The sequence below is a fragment of the Phoenix dactylifera genome, chromosome 4, assembly GCF_051530095.1.
Source record: "Phoenix dactylifera cultivar Ajwa chromosome 4, Ajwa_hap1_PhDact_Kaust_v1.1, whole genome shotgun sequence".
In the NCBI taxonomy this organism is placed as follows: Eukaryota; Viridiplantae; Streptophyta; class Magnoliopsida; order Arecales; family Arecaceae; genus Phoenix; species Phoenix dactylifera.
The window spans coordinates 33,002,345-33,015,109 of NC_143193.1; the positions used below are offsets into that span (position 1 = coordinate 33,002,345).

Genomic DNA, 12,765 nt, shown 5'->3' on the forward strand with positions numbered 1-12,765 from the left:
TTGCATGCTAAAGTGGAATAGGGACGACACCGGTCGATTAAGTCGTACAACTTTAGATCATCCCTTAGGACATACCCCTGAAATTTCTTCTCAATATCTCACACCTTGTGAGATGGCTGATTTAAATGAAGATGCAGGGAGTCACCACAATCGAGAACGTGAACCCCATATTATGACCCTAAGACAATACCTACAACCGGCTAGGACTAGTCAGCCTTCATGCATAATTTTTTCCGATAATGTAGGACATTTTGACATCAAACCCGGGGTAATTCAATTGCGGCCCAAGTTCCACGGGTTAGAGTCCGAGAGTCCGTATCTTCATTTAAAGGATTTTGAAGAATTGAGCATTACATTTAGAGTGCCAAACGTCACCGAGGATGTCCTCAAGTTGACATTGTTCCCTTTCTCTCTAAAGGATAAGGCCAAAACATGGCTAAACTCCTTGCGACCTAGATCAATAAGAACTTGGCAAGATATGCAGAGAGAATTTTTAAAGAAGTTCTTTCCCACACAAAGGATCAACTTTTTAAAAAGACATATTAGCAATTTCCAACAAAAAGATAATGAAACATTTTATGAATATTGGAAAAGATTTAAAGACCTTCTTCTCTCATGCCCTCATCACGGATTCGAAACTTGGAGAACCATTAGCTTCTTTTATGAAGGTTTATCTCCACAGTTGAAACAGTTTGTAGAGACCATGTGCAATGGTAGATTCTTAGAAAAACAACCTGATGAGGCATGGGAATATTTGGATTCCCTTACTGAGACTGCCCAACTTTGGGATAACGGGGATAGAAACACCAAGTCTTTACCTAAGCCTACTAGCTCTGTACAGGGAGGCTTTTACAACCTCAGAACTGAGGATGATCTTCATGCTAAAATGGCAGCCCTCACTAGGAAGGTAGAAGAAATTGAGCTTAGGAAGGTTGAGCCTGTCAAGACTATAGAGCTTAGAAACGAGTGTTGTGGTATCTGCGATATGTCGGATCATACTACTACAGATTGTCCCACCATACCGGCATTCAAAGAAGTCTTGCACGATCAAGCAAATGCTATGAACTCCTACCAAAAGCCTTATAACGATCCATACTCGAATACCTATAACCCTGGTTGGAAGAATCATCCAAATTTTAGGTGGAGAAATGATCATCCTCAACAGTCACACCATTCAGCTCCTCCACCTGCACATCCTACTTTTGCATCACCACCCTCTCAAAAGCCAAATATCGAGGATACTTTGCAATCCATACAAACTTTTCTACAAGGTCAAGCGAATATCAATGCTCAAAATACTCGAAACTTTGAAGATATAAGGAACCAATTGTCAATGTTGACCACCGTCCTAAGTACCCAAGAGAAGGGTAAGCTTCCAGCTCAACCCCAACCTAACCCACAAGTGCACGGTAGTAATAATACGGCTCCTTCTAATTCGCATACAGAGCATGCAAAGAGCATCATGACTTTGCGTAATGGGAAAGTCATTGATCAGACCGTCCCATTGAGACCGCAGGTCACTTCTAATTCTGATGCTCCCAAAGTCGATGAAAGGGACAAAGAAGAAGTTGAGGTCCCAACTTCTACCAAGAAAGTTGAATGTCCTTTTCCTCCACCTTTTCCACAACGGTTAAAGCCGTTGCAAAATCTCGAACCTAATTCTGAAATTCTTGAGCTTTTTAAACAAGTAAAGATCAACATACCTCTTCTTGATGCAATCAAACAAGTACCCTCATATGCCAAATTTTTGAAGGACTTGTGTACTGTCAAACGCCGATTAAATGTTAAGAAGAAGGCATTTTTAACTGAAAATGTGAGTGCTATTTTGCAGCACAATATTCTCCCTAAATTTAAGGATCCAGGTTGCCCAACCATCTCATGTATCATAGGCAACTTTAGGATAGAGCGAGCATTGTTAGATTTAGGGGCAAGTGTGAATCTGTTGCCATATTCTGTATATGAGCAACTTGGTTTAGGTGAGTTGAAGCCAACCTCCGTCACTTTGCAATTAGCTGACAGGTCAGTTAAAATTCCGAGGGGGATTATCGAGGATGTATTGGTTCAAGTAGATAAGTTCTATTTTCCTGTCGATTTTATCGTATTGGACACACATCCGGCTTCGAACTCACAGTCTCAGATTTCGGTCATTTTAGGACGTCCATTCCTTGCAACTTCTAATGCATTGATTAATTGTAGGAACGGCGTCATGAAGCTTTCTTTTGGTAACATGACCTTAGAACTGAACATTTTTAATGTGTGCAAACAACCTAATGATCCCGAAGAGAGTAAGGAGGTTGATTGGGTTGAAACTATCGCGGAGGAATATTTATTAGCTGAAGCATTTAACGATCCATCCGGCGATAGTTTAATTGATTGGTGTTCTAATGGCACCAATGAAGATGATTTGTTGGTCAAACCTAGTATGAATTTTTCGAACGCCATGATGATCAATGGGTGGAGACCAAAAGTAGAAAAATTTGAGCAGTTGCCACCTCGAGAAGCAAAGATAGTACCATCCCATGAGCAAGTGCCTAAGCTCGAGTTAAAACCTTTACCGAAGGAACTCAAGTATGCCTTTCTTGGACCCGAGGACACTTACCCTATAATTATCTCGTCTGATCTTAATCATGACCAAGAAAGAAAATTACTTGGTGTTCTAAAGAATCATAAAGGAGCTTTAGGGTGGTCTATTGCCGACTTGAAGGGGATTAGCCCCTTAGTTTGCACACACCGGATATATTTGGAGGACAATGCCAAAACCACAAGGCAAATGCAACGAAGGTTGAATCCTACGATGAGAGATGTGGTTAAGGCAGAAGTCCTCAAGTTGCTTGACGTGGGTATTATTTACCCAATTTCCGACAGCAAGTGGGTAAGCCCTACTCAAGTCGTTCCTAAGAAATCGGGTTTGACGGTAGTAGAAAATGAACAAGGTGAACTAGTTCCAACTCGTGTCCCGACGAGTTGGCGCATGTGTGTTGACTACCGAAAGCTGAATTTGGTCACACGAAAGGATCACTTTTCTCTACCCTTCCTAGACCAAGTATTGGAGAGGGTTGCAGGGCATGATTTCTATTGTTTTCTCGATGGCTATTCGGGATATTATCAAATTGAAATTTCACCGGAAGATCAAGAGAAGACTACCTTCACTTGTCCTTTTGGCACATTTGCTTTCCGACGAATGCCATTCGGGTTGGGTAATGCACCTGCAACATTCCAAAGATGCATGCTCAGCATCTTTGAAGACATGAACGAGAAATTTTTGGAAGTGTTCATGGACGACTTCTCCATTTTTGGCGACACATTTGATGATTGCCTGTCACATTTACAAGCTGTCTTAGCTCGATGTATGGAAAAGAACTTGATACTGAATTGGGAGAAATGCCACTTCATGGTGCAAAAGGGAATTGTCTTAGGACATATTGTTTCATCGAAGGGCATGGAAGTAGATAGAGCTAAGACTGATTTAATTGCTAAGCTACCTGCACCCAAGACGGTTAGAGATGTTAGATCATTTTTGGGTCACGCCGGATTTTATAGGAGGTTCATCAAGGACTTTAGTGTCATAGCTCGACCATTATGTAACCTCCTATCCCTTGATACACCGTTCAATTGGACTGAAACCTGTCAAGAGGCATTCGAAAAGTTGAAGTCTATGCTTAGCACTGCACCCATCGTGCGACCACCTGATTGGTCATTACCTTTTGAGATTATGTGCGACGCTAGCGACTATGCGATAGGAGCTGTCCTAGGACAACGCAAGGATAATAAGCCATATGTCATTTACTATGCAAGCAAGACCTTAAACGATGCTCAAATGAATTACACTACCACCGAGAAGGAATTGCTTGCAGTAGTATTTGCCTTAGATAAATTTCGCTCTTATATCCTTGGTGCTCCTATTGTTATCTTCACGGACCATGCGGCACTAAAATATTTGTTGGATAAGAAAGATGCCAAACCACGCTTAATACGATGGATACTTCTACTCCAAGAATTTGACATCACTATCAAAGATAAAAAAGGAGTAGAGAATGTGGTTGCTGACCATTTATCACGATTAGTTTTTCATGATTCAGTGCCACAGTTTTCCATCAAGGACTCATTCCCTGAAGAGCAGTTGTTTGCACTTTCTAGTATACCATGGTATGCAGATATTGTAAATTTTCTTGTTACAAGCCGAATGCCGGAGCATTGGGGGTCGACAGATAGAAAAATTTTCTTGCGCGAAGTAAAGAATTATTACTATGACGAACCCTATTTGTTTAAATATTGCAATGATCAAATCTTTAGACGATGCATACCGGATCATGATATACAAAGCGTACTTACTTTCTGCCACACTGATGCTTGCGGTGGACACTTTGCCTCTAAGAAAACTGTTGCAAAAGTTTTGCAATGTGGTTTCTATTGGCCCACTATGTTCAAAGATGCCCACGAGTTCTGCAGGACATGTGATCCATGTCAACGTATTGGAAGTCTAACTCGTAGGCAAATGATGCCTCTTCAACCCATTACTATTGTCGAAATTTTCGATTGTTGGGGCATCGATTTTATGGGCCCATTTCCACCATCTTTTGGATATGAGTACATTTTAGTCGGTGTCGAATATGTGTCCAAATGGGTAGAAGCTGTTGCTTGTAAGACCAATGATCACAAACCCGTCCTGAAGTTTTTAAAAGAAAATATTTTTTCACGATTTGGGATGCCTAAGGTCATAATTAGTGATGGTGGAAAACACTTTTGTAATAAGCCTTTTGAGACATTATTAAAAAAGTATGGTGTCACCCACAAAGTTGCTACCCCATATCACCCGCAAACTAGTGGCCAAGTAGAATTAGCCAATAGAGAGATCAAGCGTATTTTAGAGAAAACGGTGAACCCATCACGAAAAGATTGGTCCTTGAAACTATCAGATGCATTATGGGCCTATCGTACTGCATACAAAACCATTCTTGGCATGTCTCCCTACCGGCTAGTCTATGGAAAAGCATGTCATCTGCCTGTAGAAATAGAACATAAATCGTATTGGGCAATTAGAAAATTGAATTTTGATTTACAAGATGCCGGTCTAGCTAGAAAATTGCAATTAAACGAGCTTAATGAGATTCGCAGAGATGCTTATGACAATGCTAAAATTTGCAAAGAACGAATGAAGATCTTACATGATAAATCAATTTTAAAAAAATCTTTTGAACCTTTGCAAAAAGTTCTTTTATATGATTCCCGCTTACATCTGTTTCCTGGTAAGTTGCGATCGAGATGGACAGGTCCTTACATTATAAAAACCGTTTTTCCACATGGGGCGGTTGAGATTGAGAATCCACGGGATGGTAGAATTTTTAAGGTAAATGGACATAGGTTAAAACCTTTTCTAGAGAATTTTGCAGATGAAGAGGACTCCTTTTCCTTGGAGGAGCCTTCTTATGACTGAGCATGAAGGCAAAGGTATGTGTATATTAGTTAGGATTATTTTTCTAGTTTTGTAGGTTTTATTTTCTGGATATCAACAGCTCAAGGTATTCTTCTTCTCTTCAATATTATTTTCTCTACTGTCTTTCATTATAGCTTTCTTGTATCTATTACATTGAGGACAATGCAATGTTTAAGTTGGGGGGAGGGAAGAAAAAAAAAAATTGCATTCTTTTCTAAGCAAATGCACATGTATTTTCATATTGAGTTTGTGCAACTATTAAGGCAAGGAATACATGCGTACTATGACTGATCAGAGACCTATTATTAGATCCCCGCACATGTATTTAATGATTATAGGAAGGCCTCAGGAGTTCACATTTGTTTAATGCATTTTTATTAAGCCATATCTGTAAAAGAAGTACGAGTATCCTTGTCCGTACTATAAAGTTCTTGATTTGGTTTTCACATAAAGATAGAGATTGAATACCCCGGCTAGATCATCTAAGTGCCTTATGTTCCGACTTTGGTTGACCTATAGTCACGTTGCAGTCACATTATATGGTTCAGTTTACCTTCTCTATCTTGAAAAAAAAAATTTAAAATAAATAAATAAATAAATGAGGAGATGACAAGTCTAACCTCGTGGCGTAGTCTGGTTCGAGTAATTAAGCCCGAGGGGTGTTTCACCTAATGCCTTGAACCAACTGGATCAGGAGTCATTGGCCGAAAACTCGCTACATGAACCTTGCTAGAGCCTAAGGGGGTTGGACTATTGTAATCACCATTGGTTTCAAAAAAAAAAAAAAAAAAAGCATAAATAGGGTTGGTCGGGCTGAACCCAGTGACATGTGGTAATGGCTGGTTTGACTCCATTGTATTGGTCCTTTGTGTACTTTGGATATTTAGTTGGGATTGATAGCTCCTTCTTTTTATGCGAACCATTGTTGCCCAGATAGACAACCCAAGAGGGGGGGTGAATTGGGTTTTAAAATAATTTTGCAATTAAAACGTTGTGGATGACTAATTAATGCTTTACCAAGATGATTAATTAATTGCTATGTGCTGTGAATGAAATGAGAGTAAAAGAAAGAGACACACAATCACAAACACAAGGCTTTTATAGTGGTTCGGAGCTAATCCTTGCTCCTACGTCCACTCCCCAAGTCTCACTTGGGAATTCACTATAACCCCTCGGATTACAGCCGGTTGTTTTACAAGCTCACAACCAAACTTGTTGTTTTACGAGCTCACAACGAACTCGGTCGGTTTTTCCTGGCTCACCGACTAGAACCACCCTGATTGTTTTTCCGGGATCATAATCGAACCCTTACACGTTGGTTTTACACTCGGCTCACCAACCAACCTCTACACCCTTGATTCAATCCCCCGATTGAACCAAGCAAAGATAATATGGAAAGAATAAGAAACAAACAGAAAAACTGAGCTTCTTAAAAAGCAGATTTGCTACAATATAAACTAGAGAGAAGTTAAGAGCCCTCAAACACTTTTGAGTTGGAGTAGAGTAGGGCTTCTTGAACTTTGAGTCTCCTCTGGAATGTCTTGTCGACTTGAATGCAGGAGGAGGCTTCTTTAAAATGCTGGGAAGAGGAAGTTGGATGGAGTTAATGGCGCTCTTCCTTCTTTTCGTTGAAGACAAGTATGCAGAGAATGAATGCTTGATTTCTCTGAATGGAATGGTGTTTCTCTACCTTGCTACAGTCCTCTGTGGCTATTTAAGCCATCCCCCACGGAAACTAGCCGTTAGACACCTTTTTCTGCCCGTTCTGCACACTCTGCACAACCTGACAATATGTCCGTTGGGGGTCGGAGTCGACTCACGCGATCAGGAGTCGACTCGGCTGTAGCGGGAGTCGACTCATGCTTTTCTGGAGTCGACTCGACAACTGTTCTGGATTTGAATTAAAGTGGCCTCTTCGACTGGGAGTCGACTCGACTTGACCCAGAGTCGACTCGCCAACTTCTGGAGCTGACTTGGCATTTTCGGAGTCGGCTCATCCCATGAAGTCCACGGAGCCAATTTTCAACCTGGCCCACTCGAGTCGACTCGACAATCCTGGGAGTCGACTCGGCGCTCAGAGCCCGAACTCCCGATCTTCTGTCTTTTGGCTCGTCCAGTCTTGGAGTCGACTCGGACTGTTCTGGAGTCGACTCGGCTCTCAGTTTCCGAAACATGGCCTTCTGCCTTTTTGGTGTAGCGCTGCCTTGGGGTCGACTCGAGCTGTCTGGGAGTCGACTCGGCTCTCAGAGACAATAATTCGGTCTTCTGTCTTTTTGGGGTCGCACTGTCTCGGAGTCGACTCGCGCATTGCGGGAGTCGACTCGAATCTTAGAGTCCGAAAACTGCTCTCTGACTTTTGCCTTGTGAACCACTGAGAGTCGACTCTCGCTTTCTTTGGAGTCGACCTACCAACCATCGGAGTCGACTCGCGTTCCACAGGAGTCGACTCGAATCTCAGGGTCGAAATTCGCTCTCTGACTTTTCTGTCTGTAACTCCTTGGAGTCGACTCATACTACTCCGGAGTCGACTCGGTAAACATCGGAGTTGACTCGCGCACTTCAGGAGTCGACTCGCTGACAGGTTTTGAGTTGATGCTTTCTGCTCGTCTGTCTGTTCTCAGTCGGAGTCGACTCGTAATGATCCGGAGTCGACTCGAGCCCGTGCCAGTGATTCTGATACGCTTGGAGTCGACTCGTAATACTCTGGAGTCGACTTGAGTCTCAGACTTTGGTTCAAACTGACTTCTTAACTTATCCAAAATATTATGAACCAAGTCTAGAAACACTTTAGACAAGATTTTCACTGAAACACTCAATTGAATTCATTAGTAAACAAGAGATATACTCAGATGCTTTGAGCTCATCAAAATCAAATAGGGTTATGATCAATCACTCCACAATCTCCCCCTTTTTGATGATGACAAAACATTGAGTATATGTAAAGTGAATTGCTCAATAAACAAGGAAATAAAATCCATAAATGAATTCAAGTGTCTGGTTATTTGATTTATCCAATCTTGAAAGGTGTGAAACAATAAATTTTGGAGTTAAAGCTCTCCCTTTCATTTGGAATTATATAAGCCTTCATATCATGCAATCAATTGTTTGGCTTATATATATTTAATGATTTAGCTTTCTTAAAAATTCAGATTCTCCCCCTCAACATATGCATTCAACTTTGTTTTGATTCTCTGAATTTCCTTTTAATGCATTGAAGTTTTTGAACTGAAATTTTTGGTTTTTAGAGGGAAAATCTGACAAATTGTTCTTGAGTTGGATTCAACTAATCTCCGAATATCCCTTGAATAGATTCTGGAGATTACTCCATTAGGAGCCCCAACAGAGAGATAATGAGCCTCGAGGTACCAAATCCACTAAGAACAAATTATGTTTTAATTCTCATTTTGATTCCTTTTATGTTGATTCCATTTACATATCTATTAAGTATTTCTCCCCCTTTTTGTCATCATATCAAAGAGGAGGTAAGCAGAACAAACAATCACTTAGAGATCAAATTGCACACAATTGAAGAGAATATGTCTACTCATTGTATTGATGTGTATGTAAATACATTTGAGAATACAATAAGTAAAGCAAAAAAAAAGGAATATATGTCAAAATAAAGCAAAAAGCAGCTAAGGTCTCCTCGAGGATGTGGCTCCTTCTCTCGAGGATGTGGCTCCTCCTCTCGAGGATGTGGCTCCTCCTCTCAATCTGTTCTGCTCCATGAGGAGGGTGACCGCATCTGTAACATGCCCGAGCTGAGAGATAATGGACGAAGTGGCCCTGCTATGTGTAGTGGTGAGCTCGGTCACCGACTTCTGAAGTGCGTCCAGCTTGTCGATGAGCACGTTCGACAAGCGCTCGGCCCCCTGAGTAGTGGTGCTCATTTCCTTCCGGATGTCATCGCGCATCTTCCGAGTGATGCCCGTGACCTCACTCATACTGGAGAATTGAGCCTGGATCAGGCTCCGGACGTTGTAAATCTCTTCCCGCACATGGGCCGTCATCTCAGTCACGGCTGTCAAGGAAGGGACCAACGCTGACGAAGGTGCAGGAGTGGGAGCAGGCACTGAACCCCGGAGCTCCCGAAGTAGATCATCTCGCAGATCTCGGACAATCTCCTGCCGCAACTCCCGGAGCTGCTCAGGAGCGATCCGGACCTCCATGACCTGAGGAGCTGAGGAGGAGGGTCCGGCTGAGGTGGTAGGAGCAGAAGTGGAGGGAAAGTCAGGATAATCTGAGTCTGGCTCAGGACTAGGAGAATGTCTGGTGGTATGTGTGGAGGTGGAAGACTTCCTAACCCAGGTCCCCTCTACCTTCCGAAACCCCATCCTGTGTAGGGTCCCCGGACGCATGCGATCTGTCCATCGCAATGCGCGAGAGGGTTCCCCCTCAGGAATGGGAATCTCGGCCTCCCTAAACAAAAGGGTGAACATCATGCCGTAGGGGAGGGTGAGCCTAGGTCTATCTAGTGGCTCACATAGATATCTATAAATAAGTTTTGGGAAGTTGACTGGGGTGTCCTGGAGAATATAGAACATAAGGGCGAGGTCCCTCTCAGAAACAAAGTCGAAGCGCCCAGTCTTCGGGAAGAGGGACCTAGACAGGATGCTCAGGAGGATCCGCACCTCAACTGGAAGTGAGCTAGCGGATACCTCATCCAAGGGGGACTGGGGTGGATGCCCTAGAATGGCCGTAAGGGCCTCAGTCCTATCCTCAGGGTGTGTGGGTGCCACCCCAACTTGGGGAAGATGGAGGACCTGAGCAATGATATCCTCCGAAATGAATAATGGGACACCGGCTACCATGCCCTCTATACCCCCATCGCCCCTATGGACGGTACCGTAGAACTCCCTAACTAGTCCAGGGTATGTGGAGAGATCTAAGGTGAGGAAATACTCTAAGCCCTGGGCCCTAAGTCTCTCTCCTATCGTAAAGCCCTCCCGAGAGAGATAGTCGAAATCGACGTATCTCCCGGTGGAGACCGCCGTCCCGGCGCACGGCCTCGAGGGAACCGCCCTCGGCGGGGAACGAGCCGGAGGTTGTGGCCTCGCGGGATCGTTCCGAGCCTTGGAACGTCGCTCGGTGCCGGTTGCGGGTTGGGGCCTCTTCCGGCTTGGGACAACGGTTTTACGAGGCATGGTCAACCTAGAATGGAGTAAAACGCTAATGGACGGTGAAAGGTCGACGGGAAAAAGCTTAGGGACGGCCGGAGACGATCTTGGAGTCGGCTCTAGGGTTTTGAACAGTGGCGGCGGTGAAAATAAGTGTTTTCTAAACGATGGAATTAGGGTTAAAAAGTCGGATCCCGACTGCGAGTCGACTCCTCTGAGTCGCGAGTCGACTCGACCTCGAGTCGACTCCAAAATAGGCGCGAGTCAACTCTCCTTATGTGCCTGTTAACCTCGAGTCGACTCCCGTCTGTATGCGAGTCGACTCCCCCTCTGCTGCCATCGATCTCGAGTCGACTCCCGCAAATGCGCGAGTCGACTCCCCCTTACGAGCCGACTCTGAAACTTGCTCGAGTCGTCTCGAACTCTGGCACGGACCTAAAAATCATGCTATGTTCGTGCCGAATGAGGAAAAATCACTAAATTATGATCTGATTTGATGATCATTGAAACGAAACTCTATATTAATCACAATCTAATCATCAAAATCAAATGAATCTAGTGGAAAATATCACTAGGATGGATCAATCACTCCTAATCCCCTCCTAAGCACACTAAATCTCTCTTCACTTAGGGGTTTTGTAAAAATGTCAGCTAATTGATCATCAGTACAAACAAATTGTAGTGTCATATCACCATTCAGTACATGATATCTTATGAAGTGATGTCTTATCTCAATATGTTTAGTTCTTGAATGCTGAATTGGATTCTTAGTTAGATTAATGGCACTTGTATTATCACAATTAATGGGTATTTTATCTTCTTTAATGCCATAATCTTCTAATTGTTGTTTGATCCATAAGATTTGAGCACAACAACTTCCGGCTGCAACATATTCAGCTTCAGCAGTAGATAATGCAACCGAGTTTTGTTTCTTGCTAAACCATTAGATTAAGTTTTCTCCTAGAAATTGACAAGACCCGCTGGTACTTTTTCTATCAAGTTTACATCCAGCAAAGTCTGAATCTGTGTATCCTATTAATTTTAGGCTAGATTCTTTAGAATACCATAAACCTATATTCTTAGTTCCTATTAGGTATTTAAAGATTCTCTTAACTGCAATTAGATGTGATTCCTTAGGATTAGACTGATATCTAGCACACATGCAAATACTAAACATGATATCAGGTCTACTTGCAGTAAGATACAATAAAGATCCTATCATACCTCTATATAGTTTCTGATCTACAGATTTACCTGATTCATCTTGGTCTAATTTGCATGATGAGCTCATGGGGGTGCTGATTGACTTGTTCCCCTCCATATCAAACTTTTTAAGCATCTCCTTGATATATTTGGCTTGATTGATGAAGATGCCTCCTTCAGACTGTTTGATTTGAAGCCCGAGGAAGTAGTTCAGCTCTCCCATCATGCTCATCTCAAATTCACTCTGCATCAAATCAGCAAATTCTTCGCAGAGGCGATTGTTAGTAGCACCGAAAATAATATCATCAACGTAAATCTGCACTAATAACATATCTTTGTTTTGCTTTTTCAGAAATAGTGTTGTATCTACATTACCCCTAGAGAACTCATGTTCTAATAGAAATTTGCTAAGCCTCTCATACCATGCTCTAGGTGCTTGTTTCAAACCATAAAGTGCTTTGTTCAATTTATATACATGATTAGGGTATTGATGATTTTCAAAACCAGAAGGTTGTTCTACATATACCTCCTCATTAATATACCCATTTAAAAATGCACTTTTTACATCCATTTGAAATAGTTTGAAGTCCTTAGAGCATGCATATGCTAATAATAATCTAATAGCCTCAAGTCTAGCTACAGGAGCAAAGGTTTCATCAAAATCTATACCTTCTTCTTGATTATAGCCCTTTGCTACTAGTCTAGCCTTATTCCTTATGACAATTCCATTTTCATCAAGTTTATTTTTATAAATCCATTTGGTACCTATAATTGGATATTCAGAAGGTCTTTCAACTAGATTCCATACTTTGTTTCTAGTAAATTGGTTTAATTCTTCTTGCATTGCATTTATCCAATTTACATCGTTTTCAGCTTCTTCTATGCGTTTAGGCTCAAAATGTGAAACGAAAGCTAGATGATTGTTTAAGTTCCTAAGGGATGCTCTAGTCCTAATAGGTTGAGACGGATCATCTAGAATTAATTCCTTAGGATGCCCGTGAGCATACCTCC

At 42.2% G+C, this 12,765-nt stretch overlaps 1 non-coding gene across 1 annotated transcript; it reads right to left on the reverse strand.

Moving 5' to 3' along the window:
* Positions 1-524: 524 nt before the first annotated feature.
* Positions 525-633, reverse strand: LOC120113204 (small nucleolar RNA R71). The gene has a single exon (XR_005515006.2). It is a non-coding gene; the product is annotated as a small nucleolar RNA R71 (small nucleolar RNA).
* Positions 634-12,765: the final 12,132 nt, after the last annotated feature.